Source organism: Pimephales promelas, chromosome 3 (genome assembly GCF_988280905.1).
Source record: "Pimephales promelas chromosome 3, fPimPro1.hap1.1, whole genome shotgun sequence".
NCBI classification, from domain to species: Eukaryota; Metazoa; Chordata; class Actinopteri; order Cypriniformes; family Leuciscidae; genus Pimephales; species Pimephales promelas.
The window spans coordinates 20,883,303-20,895,553 of record NC_142771.1 but is presented as its reverse complement, the minus strand read 5'-3'; the positions used below and the strand labels follow the sequence as shown (position 1 = coordinate 20,895,553).

The window sequence follows — 12,251 nt, the reverse complement described above, 5'->3', positions numbered from 1 at the left end:
AGGGGTAACACTGTCGTTTTTTTTCTGGTCGAAATTTTGAGTTTCGATATCTCAGCTCTGGAAGGGTCTAAAGCCTCCATTTTTGCACTCAGGTCTAAGTCTCATGGCCCTCTATCAGAATCCAGAGTTTTGATAAGATTGGGGATACTTAATTTTTCGCCCCCCAAAAAAAAATGTAAGGGGTAACACTGTCGTTTTTTTTTTCTGGTCAAAATTTTGAGTTTCGATATCTCAGCTCTGGAAGGGTCCAGAGCCTCCATTTTTGCACTCAGGTCTAAGTCTCATGGCCCTCTATAAAAATCCAGAGTTTTGAGAAGATTAGGGAAACTTAATTTTTCGCCCCCCCAAAAAAACGTAAGGGGTTACACTGTCGTTTTTTTTTCTGGTCGAAATCTTGAGTTTCGATATCTCAGCTCTGGAAGGGTCTAGAGCCTCCATTTTGCACTCAGGTCTAAGTCTCATGGCCCTCTATCAAAATCCAGAGTTTTGAGAAGATTGGGGAAACTTAATTTTTCGCCCCAAAAAAAAAAAACGTAAGGGGTAACACTGTCGTTTTTTTTTCTGGTCAAAATTTTGAGTTTCGATATCTCAGCTCTGGAAGGGTCCAGAGCCTCCATTTTTGCACTCAGGTCTAAGTCTCATGGCCCTCTATCAAAATCCAGAGTTTTGAGAAGATTGGGGAAACTTAATTTTTCGCCCCCCCAAAAAAAACGTAAGGGGTAACACTGTCGTTTTTTTTTCTGGTCGAAATTTTGAGTTTCGATATCTCAGCTCTGGAAGGGTCTAGAGCCTCCATTTTTGCACTCAGGTCTAAGTCTCATGGCCCTCTATCAAAATCCAGAGTTGTGAGAAGATTGGGGAAACTTAATTTTTCGCCCCCCAAAAAAAACATAAGGGGTTACACTGTCGTTTTTTTTTTCTGGTCGAAATTTTGAGTTTCAATATCTCAGCTCTGGAAGGGTCTAGAGCCTCCATTTTGCACTCAGGTCTAAGTCTCATGGCCCTCTATCAAAATCCAGAGTTTGAGAAGATTGGGGAAACTTAATTTTTCGCCCCCCCCAAAAAAAACGTAAGGGGTAACACTGTCGTTTTTTTTTCTGGTCGAAATTTTGAGTTTCGATATCTCAGCTCTGGAAGGGTCTAAAGCCTCCATTTTTGCAGGTCTAAGTCTCATGGCCCTCTATCAAAATCCAGAGTTTTGAGAAGATTGGGGAAACTTAATTTTTCGCCCCCCCAAAAAAAACGTAAGGGGTAACACTGTCGTTTTTTTTTCTGGTCGAAATTTTGAGTTTCGATATCTCAGCTCTGAAAGGGTCTAGAGCCTCCATTTTTGCACTCAGGTCTAAGTCTCATGGCCCTCTATCAAAATCCAGAGTTGTGAGAAGATTGGGGAAACTTAATTTTTCGCCCCCCCAAAAAAACATAAGGGGTTACACTGTCGTTTTTTTTTTCTGGTCGAAATTTTGAGTTTCAATATCTCAGCTCTGGAAGGGTCTAGACCCTCCATTTTGCACTCAGGTCTAAGTCTCATGGCCCTCTATCAAAATCCAGAGTTTTGAGAAGATTGGGGAAACTTAATTTTTCGCCCCAAAAAAAAAAACGTAAGGGGTAACACTGTCGTTTTTTTTTCTGGTCAAAATTTTGAGTTTCGATATCTCAGCTCTGGAAGGGTCCAGAGCCTCAATTTTTGCACTCAGGTCTAAGTCTCATGGCCCTCTATCAAAATCCAGAGTTTTGAGAAGATTGGGGAAACTTAATTTTTCGCCCCCCAAAAAAAACGTAAGGGGTAACACTGTCGTTTTTTTTTCTGGTCGAAATTTTGAGTTTCGATATCTCAGCTCTGGAAGGGTCTAAAGCCTCCATTGTTGCACTCAGGTCTAAGTCTCATGGCCCTCTATAAGAATCCAGAGTTTTGAGAAGATTGGGGAAACTTAATTTTTGCCCAAAAAAAAAAACGTAAGGGGTAACACTGTCGTTTTTTTTTCTGGTCGAAATTTTTGAGTTTCGATATCTCAGCTCTGGAAGGGTCTAAAGCCTCAATTTTTGCACTCAGGTCTAAGTCTCATGGCCCTCTATCAAAATCCAGAGTTTTGAGAAGATTGGGGAAACTTAATTTTTCGCCCCCCAAAAAAAACGTAAGGGGTAACACTGTCGTTTTTTTTTCTGGTCGAAATTTTGAGTTTCGATATCTCAGCTCTGGAAGGGTCTAGAGCCTCCATTGTTGCACTCAGGTCTAAGTCTCATGGCCCTCTATCAAAATCCAGAGTTTTGAGAAGATTGGGGAAACTTAATTTTTCGCCCCAAAAAAAAAACGTAAGGGGTAACACTGTCGTTTTTTTTTCTGGTCGAAATTTTGAGATTCGATATCTCAGCTCTGGAAGGGTCTAAAGCCTCCATTTTTGCACTCAGGTCTAAGTCTCATGGCCCTCTATCAGAAACCAGAGTTTTGAGAAGATTGGGGAAACTTAATTTTTCGCCCCCCAAAAAAAACGTAAGGGGTTACACTGTCGTTTTTTTTTTCTGGTCGAAATTTTGAGTTTCGATATCTCAGCTCTGGAAGGGTCTAGAGCCTCCATTGTTGCACTTAGGTCTAAGTCTCATGGCCCTCTATAAGAATCCAGAGTTTTGAGAAGATTGGGGAATCTTAATTTTTCGCCCCAAAAAAAAAAACGTAAGGGGTAACACTGTCGTTTTTTTTTTCTGGTCAAAATTTTGAGTTTCGATATCTCAGCTCTGGAAGGGTCCAGAGCCTCCATTTTTGCACTCAGGTCTAAGTCTCATGGCCCTCTATCAAAATCCAGAGTTTGAGAAGATTAGGGAAACTTAATTTTTCGCCCCCCCCCCCAAAAAAACGTAAGGGGTAACACTGTCGTTTTTTTTTTTCTGGTCGAAATTTTGAGTTTCGATATCTCAGCTCTGGAAGGGTCTAAAGCCTCAATTTTTGCACTCAGGTCTAAGTCTCATGGCCCTCTATCAAAATCCAGAGTTTTGAGAAGATTGGGGAAACTTAATTTTTCGCCCCCAAAAAAAAAAACGTAAGGGGTAACACTGTCGTTTTTTTTCTGGTCGAAATTTTGAGTTTCGATATCTCAGCTCTGGAAGGGTCTAGAGCCTCCATTGTTGCACTCAGGTCTAAGTCTCATGGCCCTCTATAAGAATCCAGAGTTTTGAGAAGATTGGGGAAACTTATTTTTTTGCCCAAAAAAAAAAAACGTAAGGGGTAACACTGTCGTTTTTTTTTTCTGGTCGAAATTTTGAGTTTCGATATCTCAGCTCTGGAAGGGTCTAAAGCCTCCATTTTTGCACTCAGGTCTAAGTCTCATGGCCCTCTATCAAAATCCAGAGTTTTGAGAAGATTGGGGAAACTTAATTTTTCGCCCCCCAAAAAAAACGTAAGGGGTAACACTGTCGTTTTTTTTTTCTGGTCGAAATTTTGAGTTTCGATATCTCAGCTCTGGAAGGGTCTAGAGCCTCCATTGTTGCACTCAGGTCTAAGTCTCATGGCCCTCTATCAAAATCCAGAGTTTTGAGAAGATTGGGGAAACTTAATTTTTCGCCCCCAAAAAAAAAAACGTAAGGGGTAACACTGTCGTTTTTTTTTTCTGGTCGAAATTTTGAGTTTCGATATCTCAGCTCTGGAAGGGTCTAGAGCCTCCATTGTTGCACTTAGGTCTAAGTCTCATGGCCCTCTATAAGAATCCAGAGTTTTGAGAAGATTGGGGAATCTTAATTTTTTGCCCAAAAAAAAAAACGTAAGGGGTAACACTGTCGTTTTTTTTCTGGTCAAAATTTTGAGTTTCGATATCTCAGCTCTGGAAGGGTCCAGAGCCTCCATTTTTGCACTCAGGTCTAAGTCTCATGGCCCTCTATAAAAATCCAGAGTTTTGAGAAGATTAGGGAAACTTAATTTTTCGCCCCCCCCCAAAAAAACGTAAGGGGTTACACTGTCGTTTTTTTTTCTGGTCGAAATCTTGAGTTTCGATATCTCAGCTCTGGAAGGGTCTAGAGCCTCCATTTTGCACTCAGGTCTAAGTCTCATGGCCCTCTATCAAAATCCAGAGTTTTGAGAAGATTGGGGAAACTTAATTTTTCGCAACAAAAAAAAAAACGTAAGGGGTAACACTGTCGTTTTTTTTTCTGGTCAAAATTTTGAGTTTCGATATCTCAGCTCTGGAAGGGTCCAGAGCCTCCATTTTTGCACTCAGGTCTAAGTCTCATGGCCCTCTATCAAAATCCAGAGTTTGAGAAGATTGGGGAAACTTAATTTTTCGCCCCCCCCCCCAAAAAAAAACGTAAGGGGTAACACTGTCGTTTTTTTTTTCTGGTCGAAATTTTGAGTTTCGATATCTCAGCTCTGGAAGGGTCTAAAGCCTCCATTTTTGCACTCAGGTCTAAGTCTCATGGCCCTCTATCAAAATCCAGAGTTTTGAGAAGATTGGGGAAACTTAATTTTTCGCCCCCAAAAAAAAAACCGTAAGGGGTAACACTGTCGTTTTTTTTTCTGGTCGAAATTTTGAGTTTCGATATCTCAGCTCTGGAAGGGTCTAGAGCCTCCATTTTTGCACTCAGGTCTAAGTCTCATGGCCCTCTATCAAAATCCAGAGTTTTGAGAAGATTGGGGAAACTTAATTTTTCGCCCCCCCAAAAAAACATAAGGGGTTACACTGTCGTTTTTTTTTTCTGGTCGAAATTTTGAGTTTCAATATCTCAGCTCTGGAAGGGTCTAGAGCCTCCATTTTGCACTCAGGTCTAAGTCTCATGGCCCTCTATCAAAATCCAGAGTTTTGAGAAGATTGGGGAAACTTAATTTTTCGCCCCAAAAAAAAAAACGTAAGGGGTAACACTGTCGTTTTTTTTTCTGGTCGAAATTTTGAGTTTCGATATCTCAGCTCTGGAAGGGTCGAGAGCCTCCATTGTTGCACTCAGGTCTAAGTCTCATGGCCCTCTATAAGAATCCAGAGTTTTGAGAAGATTGGGGAAACTTAATTTTTTGCCCAAAAAAAAAAACGTAAGGGGTAACACTGTCGTTTTTTTTTTCTGGTCGAAATTTTGAGTTTCGATATCTCAGCTCTGGAAGGGTCTAAAGCCTCAATTTTTGCACTCAGGTCTAAGTCTCATGGCCCTCTATCAAAATCCAGAGTTTTGAGAAGATTGGGGAAACTTAATTTTTCGCCCCCCAAAAAAAACGTAAGGGGTAACACTGTCGTTTTTTTTTCTGGTCGAAATTTTGAGTTTCGATATCTCAGCTCTGGAAGGGTCTAGAGCCTCCATTGTTGCACTCAGGTCTAAGTCTCATGGCCCTCTATCAAAATCCAGAGTTTTGAGAAGATTGGGGAAACTTAATTTTTCGCCCCCCCCAAAAAAAACGTAAGGGGTAACACTGTCGGTTTTTTTTTCTGGTCGAAATTTTGAGTTTCGATATCTCAGCTCTGGAAGGGTCTAGAGCCTCCATTGTTGCACTCAGGTCTAAGTCTCATGGCCCTCTATAAGAATCCAGAGTTTTGAGAAGATTGGGGAAACTTAATTTTTTGCTCAAAAAAAAAAACCGTAAGGGGTATAACTGTCGTTTTTTTTTCTGGTCGAAATTTTGAGTTTCGATATCTCAGCTCTGGAAGGGTCTAAAGCCTCCATTTTTGCACTCAGGTCTAAGTCTCATCGCCCTCTATCAAAATCCAGAGTTTCAAGAAGATTGCAGGAAATTATTTTTTCGCACAAAAAAAAAACCGAAAGGGGTAACACTGTCGGTTTTTTTTTTTGGGTCAAAATTTTGATTTTCTTTTGATCTTCTTGAAACTCTGGATTCTGATAGAGGACTATGGGACTTGGACCTGAGTGCAAAAATGGAGGCTCTAGACCCTTCCAGAGCTGAGATATTGAGATCTCACGTAGCATTTATGCCATTATAAATATCTCAATATCTCAGCTCTGGAAGGGTCTAGAGCCTCCATTTTTGCACTCAGGTCCAAGTCCCATCGCCCTCTATCAGAATCCAGAGTTTCAAGAAGATCAGAAGAATTAAAAATTTTGACCCCCCCCCAAAAACCGACAGTGTTACCCCTTTCGTTTTTGTTTTTTTTTTTTGCGAAAAAATAATTACCTGCAATCTTCTTGACACTCTGGATTCTGATAGAGGACCATGGGACTTGGACCTGAGTGCAAAAATGGAGGCTCTAGACCCTTCCAGAGCTGAGATATTCAGATCCCACATAGCATTTATGCCATTATAAATATCTCAATATCTCAACTCTGGAAGGGTTTAGAGCCTCCATTTTTGCACTCAGGTCCAAGTCCCATGGTCCTCTATCAGAATCCAGAGTTTCAAGAAGATCAGAGAAACTCAACATTTTGACCCAAAAAAAAAACGACAGTGTTACCCCTTTCGTTTTTTTTTTTTGTTTTTTTTTTGCGAAAAAATAATTTCCTGCAATCTTCTTGAAACTCTGGATTCTTATACTCTAAAAAATGCTGGGTTGTTTTAACCCAACTTTGGGTCAAATATGGACTAACCCAGCCGTTGGGTTAAATTTTTACATTACATTTTTAACCCAGCATTTTGGGTTTGTCCATATTTGACCCAAAATTGGGTTAAAACAACCCAGCATTTTTTAGAGTGTATAGAGGGCTATGGGACTTGGACTTGAGTGCAAAAACGGAGGCTCTAGACCCTTCCAGAGCTGAGATATTCAGATCCCACGTAGCATTTATAACATTATAAATATCTCAAATATCTCAGCTCTGGAAGGGTTTAGAGCCTCCATTTTTGCACTCAGGTCCAAGTCCCATGGTCCTCTATCAGAATCCAGAGTTTCAAGAAGATCAGAGTAACTCAAAATTTTGACCCAAAAAAAAAAAAACGACAGTGTTACTTACCCCTTTCGTTTTTTTTTTTTTTTTAGGCGAAAAAATAATTTCCTGCAATCTTCTTGAAACTCTGGATTCTGATAGAGGGCGAAGGGACTTGGACTTGAGTGCAAAAACGGAGGCTCTAGACCCTTCCAGAGCTGAGATATTGAGATCCCACATAGCATTTATGCCATTATAAATATCTCAATATCTCAGCTCTGGAAGGGTCTAGAGCCTCCATTTTTACACTCAGGTCCAAGTCCCATGGCCCTCTCTCAGAATCCAGAGTTTCAAGAAGATCAGAGAAACTCAACATTTTGACGAAAAAAAAACCCGACAGTGTTACCCCTTTCGTTTTTTTTTTGTTTTTGTTTTTTTTTGTTTTTTTTGTGAAAAAATTATTTCCAGCAATCTTCTTGAAACTCTGGATTCTGATAGAGGGCGAAGGGACTTGGACTTGAGTGCAAACACGGAGGCTCTAGACCCTTCCAGAGCTGAGATATTGAGATCCCACGTAGCATGTATGCCATTATAAATATCTCAATATCTCAGCTCTGGAAGGGTCTAGAGTCTCCATTTTTGCACTCAGGTCCAAGTCCCATGGTCCTCTATCAGAATCCAGAGTTTCAAGAAGATCAGAGAAATTACAAAATTTGACCCCCCAAAAAAAACGACAGTGTCACCCCTTTCGTTTTTTTGTTTTTTTTTGCGAAAAAATAATTTCCTGTAATCTTCTTGAAACTCTGGATTCTGATAGAGGGCGATGGGACTTAGACCTGAGTGCAAAAATGGAGGCTCTAGACCCTTCCAGAGCTGAGATATTGAGATATTTATAATGGCATAAATGCTACGTGGGATCTCAATATCTCAGCTCTGGAAGGTTCTAGAGCCTCCATTTTTGCACTCAAGTCCAAGTCCCATCGCCTTCTATCAGTATCTAGAGTTTCAAGAAGATTGGAGAAACTTATTTTTTCGCACAAAAAAAAAAAACGACAGGGGTAACACTGTCGTTTTTTTGGATTTTTTTTTGGTCGAAATTTTGAATTTCTTGATCTTGATCATCTTCTGATCTTCTTGAAACTCTGGATTCTGATAGAGGGCCATAGGACTTAGACCTGAGTGCAAAAATGGAGGCTCTAGATATATCAACCCGGTCACACTACATGCGTCTCGTGGTGCTAAATGGTGCATTCATAGTGCAATTTATTCGCGATAATTCGTTTTTACATGCATAGGAAACGCACTGTGTGTAATATACGTTTGGTTAGGATTATGGCAAGCCAAGAGGTTCAGAATTACACCATAAATTAATCGTGTTTACTGCCATAGTTATTAGGATAAGCATGATGTGTATATTGCCTAATTGCAAGTTTGTTTCAGAAATGGTGACATTTTTTTCCATCATTATTGAACATCATTATAGGAGTATTAGGTTGAATGAGTTAGAATTAAATGTTTTATTAATCATTAGAAAATAGACATTAAGAAAATAAATTATGCAAGTAGTTTTACTTTTAATACTTAAAGTAAATTTAAAATCAGGTACTTTTTACTTTTTACTTAACTATGGTTGTCATTGTGTTACTTCTACTTTTACTAAAGTAAATATTTATCTGGTTATTTGTACTTTTACTTAAGTACTGAGCTTCAGTTCAGTACTTCCTCCAACACTGGTTTCCACAATCCCTAACAATATCATCACGGAGCCAACAGACAGTGGATCTCAGCTCTGGCTGCGTGCTCTGTGGAAGTGTGTGAATAGAGAGATAAAGGACAGAGTGGAGATAGAGGCCGAGCAAACTCCCTGCAGAGCCTTAGAACAACAGTGTCTTCGTGACAAACAATACAAATAAGGTTGACCAGCCATGCACAAACTCAAATCCCCCAACAGAACGCCTGTCAGAGCCCAGCTTTCACTTGGCACACAAACAAAGCCCGAGATGAGAGAGGTGGGGCCAATGGAGAGCCCTGCTTATTTAACAATTTATCAACAGAGCAAATGTGGCATCACACGGCAGCATCAATTAGAGAGATATCAGGGCACACACTGGCGTGCTGGCATATTAAATAAGGTATTAACCGCAATGCCTCGCTCTGCCAGCCCTGAGAAGCAACATTGAGAACGGTTCCCTGTTTATCTCATGGCACCTAAAGACAAGTGTTAAGGTGGCAAATTACGCCGATATATTCTAGAAACAACAACAAAAGCAGCTTGTTCTGCAAAGTCTCTGCATTTTGTCACACAGTGGCACTAGTTTATAAATGACATGGTGGTATTTGTAGGTGCCTGATTGCCAAAGCTGAACTACTACTTTCAAAGTGAAAGTGCAGAAATGCTCATTACTGTAGGAAACAGGAAAAGCTCTGCTGTTTCTCACTCGAGGCCTGGCTGCACATCCCCATGGAGTCACAAAGCCTGCAGCCAGATGTCTCAGTATGGCATAATGGCTGCATAATGCATTTTCCACATATATATTTTAATGTATATCTTTGTTAAATGGGAAGTGTTCCACTTTATGAAATGAGATGTAAATGTGTCTGGACCTGTGATGGAGAGGGGCCACTAAGATCATCTAACTGAGAGGCCGCAAAGGGATGTTTGCAAGCAAACTTGTAATAACCACTAAATGAAGAAAATGATGGTGTAAATGTGTGAATTGCGATTCTTTTTGAAAAAGTAGTGATTCTTCTTTTTATATAGAAGAGATTCATTTTGAAAAAGTAGCGATTCGTTTTGAAAAGTAGCAATTCTTTTTTTGAAAAAAAATACCAATTCTTTTTGAAAAAAGTAGCGATTCTTTTTGGAAAAGTTGTGATTCATTTTGAAAAGTAGCGATTCTTTTTCAAAAAAAGCATTGTAAAAAAATGAATTAATTTATTAGTCTTATACATTTCATACAATGTAATTATACGTTTAATACAAAGCAATTACACATTTTTTACAACGTAATTATGTTTTTTTTACTATGTAATTTTACATTACCATGTTATTATACTTTTATTACAATGTAATTACATTTTTATTTATTATACATTTCTTACATTATTAACTTTATTAACATTATTCTTTTTTAAAAAGTTTATTAAAATGTAATTAAAAAAAAAAAATCTTACCAACCCCACAGTTTTGGAATGATAATATTTGATATATTTAATATTATATTATTTTCAATTAGACTGTATTTAAATTTTGCGATATGTGTGTCATACAAATGTACGACTGTGAAGCACATATCACCCACTGCCCACTGAGTTTCCCTCTCTCACTTGTGGTGTGATATCTCTTGTCCAAACCAGTGAGCAGTGGCCTTTTTATAACAAACACCAGTGGCTGGGAGGCCAAATGTGAGCAGTACCTCAGCCTCCAGCAATCTGGACTGTAATGACACTTGATTTGCACTGACCTACTGCAGTGTTTATCTGGTAAGCTCAGATCCATCAGTTGGGTCAGTATGAAGCGTTCATAAGTTACAGCCCTTAATTCGGCTGCTGAAGGATTTACTGGACAACAGCTGATTTATTGATTCAGGCTGATGCAAGTTTTGGTCTGCGGCTTGAAAGACATTATAGCCCACAGTTTATTATGTTGCAAGCTGCAGTTGATTGACAGAAAATGCCCTTGAAGTTGTGCACGCTGTCACGATTATTTCAAACTCGCCTTTGAACTCATAAAGCCGCTATATGGTCTCTCACTCACAGCGTGGAGTCGAGCCTCTTTAAATGGCAGGAGATGAATGAGGGGTGGGATTGGTCCCTTGCTCTTTCCATTATGTTGCTGGATTTATTAGCTTTTATCTATGTGCTTGTAATTAACCCTCCTTGTAGAAGTCTGCAGCCCCAGTACTATATAACTAGTACTGGCAAATGTTCCAATTCCTCTCAGTCAACCCTGTGTGCCCGCAGTCATTATTCAGAGGGACTCACCGAATTAGTCTGGTGTCCCTGGGGCTCGTACAGAACCTGGATCCTCTCCATCATCAGCCTCTGAGACCACTTTCAGACATCTGCTTTCTCCAGAGCGACTCCAAGCTGAGATGCGGGCAAAGACTGAGGCGTTAAAATCAGTATTGAAAGAAGTCTTATTGCTGATAGTCTTTAGAACGTGTATCCTGACCAACTAAACAGGGAACACAGTGGTTATAAGGTTCAACATTTCGTATCCTTTTCGTATTTCATTTGGTTGATCTCATGAGGAAAAGATTCAGGGACAAGAAAGCAAAAACAAAAGCTATGAAATGGCTTAGGTTCATTTTATAAGACATCGGAAATATAATTTAACCTGGTTAAATTACCATGGTTAAATCATGCAGTGAACATCTCCAACCCTGTAAAGTAAAGTGTATAAAACAGGTTTGTATAAATCTGCAGTTTAATTCCTGGAACTATAGACCTTATGCACCCGAGAAACGTGCGCGCCGTCATTTTTAGAATATTGTCTTTGAACTTCCGTTTTTGCGGTCGCTCTGTATATTTCTATGGCATCGCTGTCGAGGAGTAACTAGCTGGTGAAGTGGATTTATTGTAGACTTAACAGAAGTTATCATGAGCATTGTAATGTTTATCATAAGCATTGTAAAGCAGATGTCTTAACAAATGTCAACCGGGAATTTTTTTACGAGTAGTTCATTCATACCTATGCAAGATCGCTGTGAAAATACAGACTGGAAGTCAAAAGACATAAGGTCTATCTTTATGAGATTGATGGTTCCATGAAGAACCTTTAACATCCATGGAATCTTTATGAAGAAGAACCTTTCTCTTAGAAGAACCTTTATCCATGGGTTCTTTAGATTATTAAAATGTTATTCACTCATTCAGAGTAAGAAAAAAATGGAACTGTTCACTGAAAGGTTCTTCTGGGAACCAAAAATGGTTCGTATGGCATCACTGTGAAAAGCCCTTTTAGGACCTTTATTTTTTAAGTGTTGGAAGGAGGGACGGATAGACAGACAGACAAGATAGGTATATAACCATTATGCAATATTCTGTACATATCCTTTTCTGGAGCTAATAGTCCAGGATCAAATTTATGTTGTTTTAATATTCAGCATCAACAAGGCATTTTTTTTTCACAGGACTGCCGCATACTGGATGTTTTTCCGTTTTCACACCATCCTTTGTAAACCCTAGAAATGGTTGTGTGTGAAAATCCCAGTAAATGAGCAGATTGTAAAATACTCAAACCGGCCCGCCTGGCACCAACAACCATGCCACGCTCAAAATTGCTTAAATCACCTTTCTTTCCCATTCTGACATTCAGTTTGGAGTTCAGGAGATTATCTTGACCAAGACCACACCCCTAAATGCATTGAAGCAACTGCCATGTCATGTGATTGGTTGATTGGATAATTGCATTAATGAGAAATTGAACAGGTGTTCCTAATAATCTTTTAGGTGAGTGTAAATAT

The 12,251-nt window shown here is 39.4% G+C and overlaps 1 long non-coding RNA gene across 1 annotated transcript in view; it reads right to left on the bottom strand.

The window, feature by feature from the left end:
* Window positions 1-11,512, bottom strand: part of LOC148982008 (uncharacterized) — a 38,702-nt gene extending 27,190 nt beyond the window's left edge. The window contains exon 1 of the long non-coding RNA XR_016150668.1: window positions 10,768-11,512. This is a non-coding gene — a long non-coding RNA (uncharacterized LOC148982008). The remainder of the gene's footprint in view (window positions 1-10,767) is intronic.
* Window positions 11,513-12,251: the final 739 nt, after the last annotated feature.